Below are 18,034 nucleotides of genomic sequence, written 5' to 3'. Positions count from 1 at the left end.
ATCCACGTCGTCTCGGCTTCGATGTCGCCCACCATGCCGACGGTCTCAGTGATGCTTTTAGCATTTCGATATCCACCAAAGACGGTTCGACTGACATTCTTGATGCTTGAACTGGCAAGTTTTGAAAGAGCGTCGGCTCGGTTGTTCTCAGACCTGGGGATGCACTGTATTTGGAAAGATTTCAATTTTGAGGTGTCGGCTTTTACCCTCTCCAGGTACCTTACCATCCCGTCGTCTCGAGTCTCATACTCTCCTCGGATTTGATTAGTCACTAAGAGGGAGTCTGTTTTCAACACAATACGCTCCGCCCCGGCAGCTCTAGCTAACTCGACTCCAGTTATCACCGCCTCATATTCGGATTCGTTATTTGAGGCCGAGAAGGTAAACTTCAAGGCGTACTCAAACTCGTTTCCGTTAGGGCTGATGATAAGGATGCCGGCTCCTGAGCTGTTCGCCGTGGAGGATCCGTCGGTATACACTTCCCACACGCCGGGATGTGATTCTTCTTGATATGTGCACTCGGCTAGGAAGTCTGCAAGCGCTTGCCCCTTTATCGAAGGTCTCGGCTTGTACTGAATGCCAAAGCCGGGGAGCTCCACTGCCCATTTGATAAGTATGCCGGATTTTTCGAATTTTTCTAATGCTTTCTCCAATGGCTGGTCGGTTAAGACCGTCACGGGATGTGCGTCGAAGTAGGGTTTTAGCTTCCTTGCGGCAACGACGAGGGCGAGGGCTGCCTTTTCGATTAGTGGGTAATTTCTTTCGGCGGCCAGCAGTGTATGGCTGATAAAGTAAATTGGGTGTTGTTGCTTACTTTCTTCCCTGACGATTACGGCACTGACCGTGGCCGAGGTAACTGCTAAGTATAGATATAGCATCTCCCCCAGCATCGGCCTGGACAGGGTCGGTAGTGTCAGAAGGTGGGCTTTCAGTTGCTTGAAAGCCGTGCTCGTTCTCCCCAGCTAAAGTTTTTATTCCCTTTCAAAGACTTTAAAGAACGGAGTGCTCTTGTCGGCCGACCGAGAGATGAAACGGGCGAGAGCCGCCATCCTTCCGGTCAGCATCATAACCTCTTTTCGATTTCTCGGCTCCGGTAGGTCTAGTATTGCTTGGACTTTCTCTGGATTGGCATCAATTCCCCTAGCGCTGACAAGCACGCCGAGGAACTTGCCGGCCCGGACACCGAAGTTGCATTTCTTTGGGTTAAGCTTCATTTTATATTTCCTTAGTGAACAAAATGTCTCGCTCAAATCGGCTAAGTGCTCGCTGTCAGACTTGCTTTTTACAATAGCATCGTCGACGTAAGCCTCGATGTTCCGCCCTTTTTGATTTTGGAACACTTTGTCCACCAACCTAGTGTAAGTTGCGCCAGCGTTCTTCAAACCGAACGGCATCATTTTATACATGTATGTGCCGTTACCGGTGATGAATGCGCACTTAGGCATGTCTTCTTCGGCCATAAACACCTGATGATACCCTGAGAAGGTGTCTAGCAGGCTTAGCATGGTGTAGCCTGTCGTGGCGTCAATTAAACTATCTATTCGAGGCAAGGGATAACAATCTTTAGGGCACGCTTTATTAAGATTAGTAAAATCAACACACATCCTCCACGCCCCTGACGATTTCCTCACCATTACAACATTTGCTAGCCACTCAGGGTAAGTACAAGGCATGATAAAGCCCGCCGCTAATAGTTTGTCTACTTCAGCTTTGATGGCCTCATCCTTCTCGGCCGAGGAGTTCCTCATCTTCTGCTTGACAGGCCGAGCGGTGGAGAGTACGTTCAGCTTGTGAACGATCACCTCCCGGCTCACGCCTGGCATCTCGGCGGCTGAGTATGCGAAGACATCTTTGTTCTTCCTCGGCAGTCTAGGAGATCGGCTCTCGATTTTGGCTCCGTGCCGACACCGACGATTACGGTGCGCCCTGGGTCAATTTCCACTTCCTCGGTCTCGGCTCCTTCGACCATGCCGACATTGGTATTCATCGGGTCGCCCTCCTACTGCAAGGATGGGCTCTTCCCCTTCTCCGATTTCTTCGCCACTTTGAGGGATTGCATGTTGCACCCTCTGGCAGACACTTGGATGTTGACTACTTCATCTCTCTCGTCCTTTGAGACGAGCTTTTGTGCTTCCCCCCGGTCCGAGACGTACATCAATGTCAGGGCCCGGATGGACATCACAGCATCGGCCTCGCTCAAAGTGACCCGGCCTATGAGAACATTGTAGGCAGACGAACCATCAATAACCACGAACTCAGATAAAACATTTTTAGCCGCGTCCGCTTGGCCGAACATCACCGGCGGTCCCGATTGACCCTGGGGGTACCAGGCCGGCCCCAGAAGAAGTCAGTATAGCGGGTTAGCGCAGGGGCTCAGGTCTTCAATCTTCAGGCCGAGATTAAGAAAGCACTCCCTGAACATGATGTTCGTGTAGGCGCCTGTGTCAATCAGGCACCTTTTGACCAAGTGGTTGGCTATATCCAGGTGGACTACAAGCGGGTCGCTGTGCGGGGCGACGACTCCCTCGTAGTCCTTCTTTCCAATGGTTATATCGGGGATGGTGGAAGTGGGGATCGCTGTTTTGGGCACAAAGTTGATGGCTTGGTACAACTCATTTAGATGCCGTTTGTGCCCATTAGCTGACCCACCGTTCTCGTTGCCCCCGATGACAACCTGGATCACTCCCATCCGTTGGAAAATGGATTTTCTATTCGCCCCGTCGGCGCTTGCTCCTGGGCCTCCAGCTGCATACTTGCTGAGGCTCCCCTTTCGGATCAGCTCTTCGATGGCGTTCCTCAGATGTCGGCAGTTGTCAGTTTTGTGGCCGTTGTGGCCGTGGTACTCGCAAAACTGGCTCGCGTCACCGTCCCCCCTCGCCTTGGGGGGCGTTGCCCACTTCTGTCCATCGTTCTTGCTTAGGGTGAAGACCTCGGCTGGAGAGGCGACCAGGGGGGTGAGACTACTATACCGCTTCTGGTAGTATGGTCCCGAACTCCCCCCGGCGCCCGCCGAGTTCTGTTTCCTATTAGGTCTCTCAGGCCGTGACCTATTCCCGTCACGGCAACCTTCATCTGTGTTGTCCCGGCGGCTCTTCCTTTCTGGGTGCCCAGCTTCACTGTGGCCTATCCAGGTCTTGTGATAGTCTTCCACCTTTACGGCTCGGTCGGCCATCTTTCTGGCGGATTCCAGGTTGAGGTTGTAATACCCCGTATTTTTATATAATAAATTAATCGGATATTATTGAATTAAACGGATATTATTAAACGGATATTATTATATATTAATTATTATACATTTTATATTACTAATTAAGGCGGGATAATTGCTGAGTCGATAATTACGTAAATTATTTTAATTAACCGCGTTGTATCGATATAAATTAATTGTGACGGTTTTATATGGAATTCGAAATGTGAGTCTAACCTTTCTCGACCTATCATACTTTGAGAACACATCGCACCGACCTAACATCCTACACTCTACTTTTACAAATATCTTTATTATATATATAATTATTATTCTAATATTATTATTACATTATTACTACTACCCTACCATGTGTTATTATTCTTGCTTTCCTCTTTTAAGCTTTTCCCTTTCTTCCTTTACTCCTTTTCCAGCAAACAAATACATGTGCTTGTCCATACTCTTTACTTCACCAACACCAACCGTCCATACTCCTTTCCTCTTTATTTCTTTACACCTCTTCTTCCCATGTGTTGTCCCTCCCTTTTCATCAGCCCAAATCATCAACCTCACGCATAAAGAGAGGGAGAGAGTGAGCGTGAGTGATGACCGTACTGCAAGGAAGAGCTAGGGACTGACGTCGACGGCCGTGGGTGGCCCTGGTGGCAGCTGTGGTGGCGTAAAAAGGGTAAGAGCACAACCTTTCCTCTGTTTTCATTTTCTGTCGGGTTTTGGTTGTTATTTCGTGACTAGGGGAGGTGTCCCTGGTGGTTGGTGTCGGGGTAATGATAATGGGTGGTCAGTGGAGAGTGACATGGTGGTGGTTAGGGTGAGTGTGGGTGGTGGAAACGGCGGCAGTAGGGGTTGTCGACATGGGTAGACACAGGGGGTTGGGTTACGGTTTTCAGGTGAGTTTAAGTGGTTAGGATTGGGGTGGCACCACCGTGGACTCGGGGGAGGTCGAAACAGTGGTGCCACCGTGTCTGGGTACGTGGGCTGTCGGCGAGTTGAATGGTGGTTGTTGGGCAGTGGGTAGTTGTTGGTTGCGGTGGTAGTGCGTGGTGAAACAGTGGGTGTTTGGTGAGGTTCGGCTTTGAACCAGGCCAAAAGACGGCCATGGTTCTCCTCGCCGGCGGCAGTCGACCCAGTGGGGCTGGGTTGTTGGCGGCTGGGTTGAAGTGGGGACCACGGCTGGTGGTTGTCGGGGCTGTTCAGGCGGCAGGTGAAGGGTGTGGGTGAGTGTGAAGGCGCGTGTGTTTGTTTAAAGTCGGGTTTGATTCGTTTCGTTATTATTTAAATTATCGTATTCTAAATTGATTAATTAATTCCCGAGTGCATTAAAATAATTAAAGACGGGTTTGAGTCGGAATGTTTGAATTGTTTAAAGTTGATTCGGGTATTTACTTAAATTATTCAATTCGTTTAATCCTTTAATTATCATTTGATTTTAGTTCCGAGTTATTAAAATAAAATAATAATTAATCATAATTAATTATTCTGAGTCGGGTTTGTTTAATAGAAAAGTTACTATATCGGGAAAGTTCCATTTTAAGAAATTATACTTTAATAACTGTCTATTTTGGGAAGCTGGGTCAAATACTAATCGGTTATTTTAGCTATCAATTGGGCATAAGTTGGTGTCGGGATTGTATTTCGGGAAGCTTCTATTTTGGGAAATTGCTATATTTAGTAGTTAGTAATTATAATTATTATAATTATTTTAGGTGACGAACTCGTGAAGGATCGATAATCAAATTCATTGCTTTATTTCTGGACTGCTTAACTGCTTAATTGGATTTGCTGGCACTTGAGGTAGGGAAATACACTTGTCCTATTATCGTCGTTGTTGAATTGTGTTGACTGGATTTCTGGTTGTTGATTTACGTTATCATTTATATTCGGAAAGGTGATTGACTGATTTGATCGTATTGAGCATGATATCACAACATCGGGTAACTGGCAAGATTTTATGATTCATCAGCTCATTGATATATATATATGTTGTGTTGCATCAATTTCTTTTGAGCATTCATATGCATTGGAGATGGAGGATGTGGTGGTGATGCGGTGTGATGATTACGTTGTTGTGATAAGGCCCAGGCGGGTTCTGCAGGACCTGCCCTGGATAACCTCAGCTGTTTAGCTGGTATATCGACGACGGTCGATTGTTGTGTCTGCCGGGGATCGGTATGGCCGGGCGTATGGGGATATGAGATATGAGATTGAGTTGAGATGGTGATGGAGGTGGCGGAGTATCATGCATATCATATTTATTGTTTTATTGTTTTCCCTACTCAACCTCGCGGTTGACCCTGTGTATTCATGAACACCTGTGACGACCCAAATATTGGCGAGCAGACTTGACAGGTTTAAGAGATAGGACGGGAGCTGAATGGGCGTGAGACACTGGATCAGACGACTTAGTAACTAGATCATCATCTAGAAGACTTCACTTTTATTTATGTTAGTTCTTGTAATTTAATTTGAAAAGAGGATTTGTAATAATTAAGTTAAAATATTATATAAATCGCCTTGGAGTTTAATTTGTTATTCACTACCTCGGGAAACCGAGATGGTAACAGTCCGTTTTATTCAGGAATGTCTTGACGAGGACTTCTTTTATAAACCGGGGTGTTACAGAGGTCCTCGCACTTGATCAACTCGTTTTTGAACTCGCCTTTCGGGAGGCCTTTCATCAGTGCGAAGGCCGCCAGTTCGGTGTTTAGCTCTCGGATCTGCTGAACCTTAGCGTCGAATCTCTTCACGTAGCTTCGGAGGGACTCGTCCTCCCCCTGTCGGATGGTCAGGAGATCTGATATTTCCACGGCCCTTCTCTTGTTGCAAGCATACTGGGCTATGAAATTGTCTCTTAGGTCGGCATAAAAGTATACTGAGCCATTAGGTAGCTCCTTGTACCAACTCTGAGCCATCCCATGCAGGGTCGTTGGGAAGACTCGGCACCATACCTCATCAGGTTGCTCCCATACCGACATGTACGACTCGAAAGCCTCGGCATGGTCGGTTGGGTCGCTATCCCCTTTGTATGATAAGGGCGGCAGCTTCAGCTTAGTTGGCACAGGGACTTCGAGGACATAGGCACTGAGGGGCTGTCTGACCACGTGTCGAATGACACGCGGCGATCGGCTCCTCGCAACCTTAGTCCGGCTTCTCTCCCTCTGGCGGGAAGGGCTTCTTGTTGTCCGACTTTGGTGAGTCGGACTTCTTTCATTCCTTCGAAGGTGGCCTCGTTGTTGCCGCGGCGACGCTGTCCTCCCGCGAGTGGGGGAAGGACTTAGGTCTGCCACTGGCACCACGGGCTCTGCTGGCGTTCTTGCATGCCCAGCTCCTTGTATCGCACCGGACAAGTTGTTCTGAGTCACTTTATGGGCCCTGGTCACCTGTGGATGCGCTGCCGTCACCGTCGTCGTGACGGGGGTGATCGACGTACTACCCATCAGGTTCAGGAATAGCTTTAGTTTGGCTGCATCGACCACATGTCCCATGACAGTGACTTGGCCGGTAGGCAGCGGTGTTTCTGGCTCTTTCGGCATCCCATACGCCGGTTCGATGACTCGGCCGGTGGGGATCGCCCGATTTTGTAATTAGGGAACATGTCATCCTGGAAGAATGCAGTTCCTTCACTCATAGTTTCTTGTTGCTTTGACATCTTCTTAGCTTGCTGAGTGGGTTTTGTTTTTGTTTTTTTTTTTTTTTTTTTTTTTTGTAAGGTAGGTGACTAGCTTTTAGTATCTACTTCCCACAGACGGCGCCAATTGTTCCAGGTGTAATTCCGGAGCAGGATTATGACCACTTGAGCTTGTTGAATGACGTCGTTGCTTGTCTCTTCCTTTCACTCTCTCCTGTAAAGATGAACAAACTGAGGGCTCGGCTTGGTACCGAGCGTACTCACTCCGACGCTCAAGTCAGTAAACTTAAAGAGATAAGTTGTGTGTTAACTTGGCAAAGTATATTGTAGAGAGATAAGTGAGTTTATACCAGATTAAGATGATATTCGGATCCTTTTCTCAATGAGAGAAGTGGAGTATTTATAGACTTTCACCTTTTGTCACGTAGTGGCCAAGTGGCGTAGCAGGTGGAAAGACTGCCTTACCCTTGGCCGAGGGACCCATGACAGGCCGGCAGGCCTGGTTGACTCCATGCCGAGGGGACTGGATGCGAGTACGTGGATATGCCTCTCTGCCGGCTAGTTGCCGAGCCGAGACCCAAGTGACAGGCCGACAGGCTTTGTCGATTAGGCTGTTAATATGTTGACTTGCTGTCTTTTAGCTTTGACCTTGGTCAATGTGTTGACTCGGTCAACGGGTGCAGAATATGCCCCATCAATAACTTTACTCTAACTCTATTTGGTTAGTTTTACATTTTGTACTTTCATAAAATAAAAGTATTTTCATAAAAAAAACTCTATATATACCACAAGCATTGTGCAAGATCTATACTAGTAAGAGATTATAAGACGATGTGTAAATAGATTAGAGTATCTTTTAGTAGCAACCCTAATTGGATTTGATTTAGTTTCTTACTTGTACTATTTTAGCTAGTAATAACTCAATTTGGTTTCTCAAAACTCAGGTGCTGCGCGCAAAGCAACAACTAGTTTAAATGTAAACGTACCTTTATAGTAGCAAGATTATCGTTTACATACATAATTAATTTTATTCCGCAAATAGTACATAATGATGATTCATCATAATTGACAAATTATTCCAATAAAGCAGACCCGGAAAAAAAAACAGTGCAATAAATCTTAACAAGCTAGTACATTTAGACTTTAAAAAGACGATGACGAAAGTTGTATAATGACCGTCGGTTCACCAACAATCCCTCGAACAATCTCTCATTCCTTAGGCGCCTGAATTTACCATGACATAAATGTTAAACAAGTTAGTATCATTAAATGTAGAGTTGTACCACGTAAGATGACAAAAGGTCGTCGTAAGCTCAAGACGATGATGTCATGTTACCTTTGGGATGAAAACCCCAAGGGAGTTAAGAAAATCTCCTTGAGCACCAAAAAAGCAAATAACAGGACCATAAGGTCCTGTTATTAGGTCAGGAGACTTGAAGGCCTTGATATCGGTGGCATCTTTCTTGCGCCCATAAGGTCCATATCCTTCCGGAGCAACATCGGTATGAATGAAGAGTTGTACCACATGACGATTTCCTAAGTACTCCCCTTCGTACCCACTTATTTGTGTTATACGCTCACCATCCAGTGTCAGCTACAGTATATTACGTTTAAATATTTTAATTAAAAGTAAATAATAAATGATTTAAATGGAACCAGCGAGTCTAAAATAATAAATCACGATACCGTCTCAGTATCATGGGCATGCAGATGGTCTTTGGCACTACTGTGATCGAGTTTGCCGGGAGTCACGGTGCCATCCGACTTTATTGTCGTGTAGTTACCAGATGTGTCGAGTATTTCGAAAGTAAGAGCGTTAACAACATCGCCGCTCTCAATTTGTAGCCTTGTGATTACACAGGGCCGGCCCAGAGGGTTGTTTACTGGGTTAAATGACAAGGGCCCAACAACAGAGGGGGCCCAATATGAAAAAAAAAAAAAAAAAAAAAAAAAAAAAAAAAACTCAAAAATCAAAACGCACTGATTCTTCTCAGTAAACAAAGAGGGAAAAAGTAAAGTAACATTACTTTTACATTTTCTAATTTGACTCTTTCCTTTTAAATCTATCACTCACTCTCTCTCTCATTTGCATCTACCAAAATCAATTTTTCCCCAAATTTTGCTCCACAGTTTACATTTTCATTCCTTCAAAATTGGAATATTGAAAAGGAGTAAAAAATTTGGGTGATTGTGTCTCTACCGCTCCTCGACCTCCGTTCGCCTCTTCCTTGGTTATCTATCCGCCTCGTGGCCTTAGTCAGCCAAGAATTCAGAAATTTAGGGGTGTTCTAAATCATTTTTTTTTTTCGTAATCTTCAATTTTATCAATTTAAATTGTTGATTCATTGATTTATAAGTTGTACTGTTGTGGGTGTTTTAGGTCATGGATCTAGTGACTGCTATATCGTTTTTTTTTTTTGTTCGGATTTTCAGCATGTATGGTTGTTTTGTTGTCTTTGTTTGTGAACTGTGATTCTGAATTTATTATTGAATTATTGAATTTCTAAGTCTTAAAGTCTCTTATTGAATTCCAATTATCAATATTGCCTTAAAAAAATACGAGGAACTTACGAAGGAGTTACAAATTTGTTTAAAATATTGTCAATGCAAATTTAATTCACTCAAATGATAGTTTACATGATTCTATATTTCTATTAATGAAATTACTGGGGGAAGCACTAAAGGGGCCTTTTTTTTTTTTTTTTTTTTTTTTTTTTTTTTTTTTTTTTTTTTTTGTAGTACCAAAAAAAAGGGGCCTTTTTTTACGATTTTGCCAAGGGCCTCAATACTTTCAGGACCGGCCCTGTGATTACATCACCTTTGTCAAGTATGAAGTTGAAGCTCAGCTTGTCGTAGCTACCATAAGGCCCGTACTGCTCAATTACCTGTGGCTGCATCAACCATATAATATAACAACAACTTTAAAATATTATTTCCCAACTTATCATCTGATTTTTTACGTTTGATTTTTAATTAATTAAGATGTAAAGAATGAATTGAGTGAAAAGATCATTTGAGATATAGTCTCATTAAACCAATATAAAACCGTCTCATATTCTCATATAAAATTATGTATATATTTTATCAATTCAGTGAAAAATAAAGTAAACGTAGACAATCGACTAGTACAAGTATGCAACCATTAAGGTAATTATGCATGTGCATACCATATTTTGAGGCGGTTGTTAAGTTTAATCGAGGAAATTGCTACTCCGTGACTAATGGAAATTATTTATAGGTTGTGTGTTGAATTTGCAGCAACAATATGGACTATTTATATATATAAAAAAAATTACAAAAAAAAAAGGAAAAAAGAAAAAAGTACAAAATATTTCGAAAAAACTCATTTCACGTTTTGTTTGTGGAGCACACTCATTTCACGTTTTATTTATTGAGTGACAATGAATACTGAATAGTACTCCGTATAGGTTTGTCTCCATGTAAAGAACCCCGCTCGTCCCATTAGTATAGGTTAAATTTCAATTTGTTTGGAGTGTTTGGAGGGTGTGAGGCAGTATACTGAGTGTTACGTTTTCTTACAATAATTTTAAAGGTTAATCGACTCAATAAAATCCAAAAATTGAGTGAATTGAAACCAACATGAGACTAAATCGATAAACCGATAACCGGTAACCCGGCATGATCTGACCTGTGATCCGATATTGACTCAACCCGATAATAAACAAGCTAAATAATGGCGTAAATAAGATATTGACATTCAACTGTATTGTTTTCACTTAAAAGTATAACTAGTTTTTGAACCCGTGCACTGCACGGGTGGTGACGGAAATTATTATTAAAAGTAAAAACTTACGTATTTTTTTGGATTTTGTAAATTACTAAATTTTAGAAAATGGTCTACCCATACACTTTTGATAAGTTATATTGCTTAATTTTATTTGAAGTACTTTGTTTTTTTTCCCTCGACTTTTTAACTTATAAAATGTGAAATATGAAAAGTAGATATAAAATTATTGGATATTTCATACCATGTTTATTTATGCAGTATACATTTAATTTTACTCATTGTGGCACATTTTTTTATCATAATACCCCTCCTGTTTGTTCTTCTCTCAATTTTCTACCTTTTCTCTCATTTCTTCTCCCACCCACCATCGCCCGGTCATTTGGAAGCAAGGTTCGACATTACTGACCGACTACCTCGAGACCCACCAGCAGACCCTTTGCCGCAGTGGTGACCGCACCTTAGACCACGACATCCCTCTCAACCCCTATCTCAACCGCTTATCCTCCCCACAACTGTTCACCACCCTGCAATCCATATCCTACATCCTCCAACTACCCTTCTCTCTCTTGCCTCCAACCCCCCCTCCCCCCCTCCCCTCGTACCTCGAGCATAACCACCATCCCGACCCACCTCATGTGTGACCCTTAATCCTTCTCGTAATCTTATGCGACTTCCCAATACCCTACCTACCCATCGCGACCCCTCCCTTATCACGACCTCCCACCATCAACATTGTCCATTCATTCGCCTTTCAAGTCGCCAAATAATAACTTTTCATTTCTTTTGTTTATGGAGTCATGTTATCACTTGTCTCTCAACATTGTATATCATTTTATCATACAACACATTTAATTTGGAATTTAAAATGAAAAATTGAGCAATAAACTTAAAATGGATAAAGTATTTTTGTTGCTAACACCTTATTTATTCATTACCTTTCAATATCATAATGTTATGCATTAGTTGTTAGAAATTTTTCTGAAGTCACTCTAACTTATACAAATTGAAAATAATACTAAGTATCTAAATTGATTTTTTTTATAACGAAATGTTATCTATTACTCGTGATCTGATATGTTTTATGGAGTTACTTGAAAAATTTTAGTTAATTTATATTTATTTTTATCTTTTTTCTAAAATCCAATAGTAGAATAAAGTAAGATATTTTCAAGGTAATGAAATATTATCCTCCGCTTGTTTCGTTAAATAACACACTTTAATTTAAAAAAAGAATCAAAATTTGTGATTAGTAGCAAACTTACTCGTTGTAGTAGTTTATGATATGCAATTTTGACAGTGACTCATTAGTTGGTAAGGAAAGACTGGTTGTTGTTTTTTTTTTTTTTAAAAAAATATTGATTTAAAACCTAAGTATGTTAATATTAAAATTAATAATATGACAACGATTAGTACTAACTCAAATATTAAATATGTCAATTTCTCATTTTTATAACACCTGACACTCGTATGACTAACGGATTTCAGTTTTATTATTTTTTTTTTTTTTTTTTTTTTGGTACATAAGAGGGCAAAGCCCATAACTAAGGAACTAAACGAGGGGTTGTAACACCCATAATATCCTCGCGTAAAATAGTACGGAGAGCCGCGGGGGGTTCATCGAGATGGATCACTGTTGTAGACGACGAGACTCCTTGGTTCGCTAGCCAGTCACTAGCTTTGTTTGCCTCTCGATACACATGCAGAAGCTTGACCTTCCAACCAGGATCCTGAATTAATTCTCTACAACGAGTCACAAGATGGCGAAGGCTATTGCTAAGAAGTTGTTCTTCCAACACCAGGTTCACACGAGTGACATTATCCATGTGGACTAAAAGCTTGTCTATATGAAGCTCCTTCGCCCGTTGGAGACCAGTTACTAGAGCGAGCATTTCCGCTCTCATCGAAGTGCAAATACCACCAGAGAAGAAGAAAGCAGAGATGAAGTTTCCTGTATCGTCTCTAAAAATACCACCGCAACCTGCAGGACCCGGATTCCCCTTAGACGCACCATCCGTATTCAACAAGCACCAGCCGAAAGGGGGTGGATGCCAGCGAATAAAAACCTCATTGCGAATGGAACCGGGTGAAGGTAAAAATAGGGAGTGTTTGTCGAAGGCAAGCTTAGAGGATTCGAACTGTTGATGGAGGAGAGCAATTGGGTTAAGAGGGTTCTCATTAGGGCGGCCGAAAGCGACATTATTTCGCCACCTCCAAATCCACCAACAAGTAATAGCGAATTTCATCGACCAATCTTGTATATCCACGAGCACTTTATTAGAAGCATTGCACGAAATCCAATCTGAAAACGATGACAAATAAAACGCGGACGATGAGTTCGAGATACCCAATGAGGACCATATATCGCGAGAAATAGGACAATATCTGAGAACATGGTCCATGGTTTCCTCATTAGCTTGGCACCGTGGACAACTTGGATCGTCTGAAAGATTACGCCTGACTCTATTCACATTACACATAGCTCGACCATGCGCAGCTAACCATATGAAGAATTTAATTCGTTGTTGTACCGGCAACTTCCATATCACATGCCATTGCACCTGATTAATTTCCGGGAACGGTTCCAAGGCTCTTATAATATTCAAGGCAGATTTTATAGAGAATTTACCATGTGACGTACCGTTCCAATAAAGAGAGTCGGCTACATTAGGATCCGGAGACAGCGAATAAGAGGCGATTTTTAGGAGAGCTTCTTGCGGAAGGTAGTTGGCGAAAGTATCCCATTTCCACCCGTTATCATCGTCCCACATGTCACTCACCGTGGCTCCTAACAACGTGTTAGGTATAGGCATTACAGCTATGTCAGACAAGGTTCCCTCTTCGACCCATGAATGGTCCCAAAAAAGAGTCCTAAGGCCGTTTCCAACTGCTGAAGTAGTACCTTTTACAATATTACTAGCTTGCGATGAGATACCTGCCCACACATTAGACATATTTGCCTTGGATGAGAACATATCGATATCACACCTCCCACTACAATACTTCGCTCTAAGAACTCGAGACCAAAGAGTTTGAGGTTCTGCTAAAACTCTCCATCCCAATTTTGTAAGGAACGCTGCATTAGCTTGACGAGAGGAATTGATGCCGAGTCCACCTAAGCTTTTCGGTTTCTGAATAGTTTCCCATGATATTAGATGGACCTTTCTTTTCTCCTCATTCCCTCCCCAGAGAAAGCTTCTCATTTTACGGTCTAGCGTGTCGCAAGTGGTTTTTGGTATCTTCGCCGTCTGCATAGTATAATTAGCCATCGTAGACAACGTAGATTGAATTAAAGTAGCCCTGCCCGCGAGGGATAAGTGCTTGGTGCTCCACCCTGCAAGCCTTCTATTGAACCGCTCTATTATACTCGAAAAAGTGTTTCTAGTAACCCGTCCATTTATTGTGGGCATACCCAAATATGTTCCTAAATCATTAGTTATCTCGAAGCCCAGACTGTTTGAGACGGATTGCTGGACCGCTATATCCGTGTTTGCGGAGAAGAAGACACGGGATTTGGCTAAACTTACTTTCTCGCCAGAAGCTCGACAAAAAATATCCAACACCTTATTTATGATTGCTGCCTGTTCAGTTGTAGCTTCTGCAAATAAGACCATATCGTCCGCAAAAAAGAGGTTAGAAATCCGAGGACCATTCGAACAAACTGTGATCGGCTTCCATAGGTTTTCTCGAACTTCCGCGTCAATCAGTTGTTGTAACTTCTCTAGACACATCACAAAAAGGTAAGATGATAGAGGATCCCCTTGCCGAACACCCCTTGATGGTATAAACATCTCAGTCGGCTCCCCATTCCATAAAATTTGCATTCTAGAAGTTGTGACACATTCCATAATGACATCTACTAAGTAAGCTGGTATACACATATCATTTAGAGTGTCTCGAATAAAGTCCCAGCACAATCGGTCATAAGCTTTCTCAAGATCGATTTTTATTGCCATAAACCCTTTCTTGCCCTTCTTTTTCCTCATTGTATGAATGACCTCCTGGAAAACAACAATATTGTCGGATATTTGTCGGCCCGGGACAAACCCACTTTGAGTCTCTGAGATTAATCGAGGAAGAACCCTTTTTATTCTATTGGCCAGAATTTTACTAACAATTTTATAAGAGACATTGCATAAACTTATCGGGCGAAATTGCGTGATATACTCGGGGCCTGTTACCTTGGGTATTAGGACAATGTGGGTGTCGTTGAACTCAGCTGGGAAACCCTTTCCTTGGAGTGCATTGATGACTGTCGCACAAACAGACGGTCTCACTATTTCCCAATTCTTTTGATAAAATAGAGCTTGAAAGCCGTCTGGGCCCGGAGCCTTTAAGGCGCCCATATTGTGAACTACACTTTCCACCTCGGCTTCTGTGTAAGGTCGAGTGAGCCACCCAAAATCATCAGGAGTTAATTCGGGAAAAAGGTCGTATGGGATTTCGGCATTCGCATCATAATCACCCTCCTGTGAGTAGAGATTTTTATAGAAATCAGTAACTAGATCAATAAGAGCTCTTCGGTCTTCTACCCACTCGCCCTCACTGTTTTTTAGAGAGTTTATTCGATTGCGCCATCGACGGATAAGAGTACTAACATGGAAATACGAGGTGTTCCTGTCTCCATCTCTAATAAAATCGACCCTCGATTTCTGGTACCAGAGGATCTCTTCCCGTTCATAAATTTCGTCTAATTCACGCCGGAGTTTACGCTCCAACACGATAGTTCCTTTGTCTCGAACTAAGGCTAACTTCTTTTGACAACCATTAACTCTAGCAATAAGCTCTCTCTTTTTTCTAAAGATATTGCCAAAGACTTCTTCGTTCCAGTTCTGCAATTTCGAGGAAAGGGAGCAAAGCTGAGATGTAAGATCACCTCCAGGTTGCCAGTTATTAGAAACGAAATCAGAGAATTTTTCGTGAGTAAGCCACGCAGCTTGGAACCTAAACGGTCTATTAATAGCATTGAGGGGTGCGAAACCGTTTGGGGAAATTAGCAAGGGGCAGTGGTCGGACTGAATAGCTGGCAGATGCTTAACACTTGCCTCGCTAAAAAGGAGACTCCATTCACTGTTACATAAAGCTCGGTCCAATCTAGCACTTTGTCTGGTTTCGACACTATTTCCCCGAGACCAAGTATGAGCAGCCCCTGAAAACTCGAGCTCGACCAATTCGCAAGATTCGATCCATTCATTAAAAATTTCACAACGACGGGCCATGTTCGCATCACCACCGTGTCTTTCAGAGAGATTTCGCGTTTCGTTAAAATCACCCGCCACCATCCAGGGCTGATTATTACGCCTCGCGAACTCCTCTAACTCGGCCCAGAGTTCTCTTCTATTATGGGGGTCTGGGCTTGCGTAAACCGCTGTGAAAAACCATGGAGTACCGCTGCTTCTTGATACTTCCATGGTGATGTATTGGGGATGTTTAGTAATAGGAGTGATTTCGACGATATCCGATTTCCAGTACACCCAAATCCCTCCTCGAAATCCTACAGCATCAACTCTAGCATGGCTATCGTATCCTACTATTTTTTGTACTTTTTCAGCATGCTCTCCTCCCATGTGGGTTTCGATAAGAGCAAAGACGGAGGGCTTATAAGTTCGAATAACGTCTTTTAAAGCTGCGAGCTTTGGTTTGCTAGCAGATCCTTGAAAGTTCCATACCATACACGTGATGTGAGGTAAGTTCGGTGTCAAGTTTGGGATTCTATCCGACATAAAATAAGGTAAAGAAGACAACTGCGAAACATACGCTCGACTGACGATAGATAATACCTCATTAACATTCCATGGAATCGACATCTCGACCCATAGGCTCGTTGGATTCTTCTTGACCACTTCGAATGTCAGGTGCATTGATGGAGACTCCCTTGCCATCACCCCCATAAAGGGTACGGCCATCCCCTCCCAAGACGTGAACATGAACCTGTGATATGGGGGTATCATTAGAACTTGGGTTAGGTCCACAATCGAGTGCTCTGGCCCTGGATTGCACTCGACTACTGTCGAGTAATTGAGCATTCTGAGCAATTTCTGGTATCTCGGTGTTTACAGGTAAATTTTCTTTCTGCGTTTGTGGCGGAATAATAGGGTTGATAGGCTGAATAATGGTATTGGTGGATTTGATATTATTGGTTGTAGGTTTTGTTGTTTGATTTTTAGTTGGAGTAGGAATATTATTGGAAATATTACGAAGGATATTGGACTCAACGTGGGACGATGGACCAAGAGGAGATCTTTGGTGGATATTTCGAGAAGTTTTATTATTGCTAATATTTTTAGGAGATGAGATTTTCCTATTTTTTGGTAATTGGTTTAGATTAGGAAGGATTGTAGAAGTTTGACTATGATTTGAAGGGATATTCTTGTTTAAAGAATAATTTTTTGATTGACCAAAAATTCCATGGGTTGGATTAGAACTACCATCAGACTGACCCAGATTACTAAGGGCTCCAAACCTTGACCCGTCCTTAGAAGTGCTCCCGAACTCGAAGGTACTCTGCTTATTGTTAGTCTGCGCATTGGCGGCGTCACCTTTGCCTACTGGCTTTCTACGAGGGGGTTTTTTGACGACCATCCAATCTCCGAAGTCGGATTGTTCCTCTGGACGGAGGCCGGCTTCCAGGGAGTGCTCTACAATGGGAACAGGGGCATTTGCACTTCCATTGTCGGAGTCAGTAACCATAGTGGAGTTATCGTCTATCTCCTTGACACAATTCTCCACTTGATGACCCATCTTCCCGCATTTAAAACATATCATTTTCAATCCTTCGTATTGAATGCAATAAACTTTTCCATACAATCGAAATTTAGATAGCAGCGGCTTCGAGATATCAACCTCCACACTTAACCTGGTAAATTGTCCTCGTTCCGCTAAGGCTGTGTTCTTGTCGATTCTGATAACCTTCCCTATTTTTGAGCCGACTTTTCTGAGAAAATTCTCGTTAAAATATTCGACTGGCAAATTAGGGATTCTAATCCATGCAGTCAAGTACTTGATGCTATCCTCCGCCGGTACAAAATTAGGCACCCATTTTCGAATAGTTAGATAATGGTCGTCAATCATCCAAGGTCCTTGGGTGATAACGAACTCATAATCCTGTCTTGATGAGAAGCGAGCGATATAATAAGAACCAGTCAAATCCGTGAGAGTAAGCTTACCCTTAATCGACCATTTGGCTTGTAGTTTCCTCATGAGCGAAAGATAGCCGATGTTTTTATCGAACATCTTAACGATCAAAGAATGGCGCCATGGTTTCCGAATTTGCGATTTTTCCTGCTTCGTTAGGCAAATTCTAGGGCAAGTCTGATCCTCCTCTTCGTCATTGTAGTCGATGTCATCCTCGGAGTCATCCTCGAAGTCGTCTAGCATAGGATCATCGAAGGAATAAGACTGGGGGTTGAATTCTTGTACCATATCCTTATAGGATGAATTCACAGCCGGTCTCTTC

The 18,034-nt window shown here is 42.9% G+C and overlaps 2 long non-coding RNA genes across 2 annotated transcripts; one reads left to right on the top strand and one right to left on the bottom strand.

Annotated features, from left to right (window-relative positions):
- The first annotated feature begins 3,799 nt into the window (after positions 1-3,799).
- LOC141645818 (uncharacterized) lies at positions 3,800-5,640 on the top strand. The gene is made up of 3 exons (XR_012545178.1): positions 3,800-3,875; positions 4,912-4,999; positions 5,546-5,640. It is a non-coding gene; the product is annotated as an uncharacterized LOC141645818 (long non-coding RNA).
- A 2,295-nt stretch (positions 5,641-7,935) lies between these two features.
- Positions 7,936-8,685, bottom strand: LOC141645817 (uncharacterized). The gene is made up of 3 exons (XR_012545177.1): positions 8,520-8,685; positions 8,170-8,427; positions 7,936-8,057 (listed from the first exon to the last, which is right to left on the bottom strand). It is a non-coding gene; the product is annotated as an uncharacterized LOC141645817 (long non-coding RNA).
- Positions 8,686-18,034: the final 9,349 nt, after the last annotated feature.

The sequence above is a fragment of the Silene latifolia genome, chromosome 3, assembly GCF_048544455.1.
Source record: "Silene latifolia isolate original U9 population chromosome 3, ASM4854445v1, whole genome shotgun sequence".
NCBI lineage: Eukaryota > Viridiplantae > Streptophyta > Magnoliopsida > Caryophyllales > Caryophyllaceae > Silene > Silene latifolia.
This window is presented reverse-complemented; position numbering and strand designations above follow the sequence as displayed.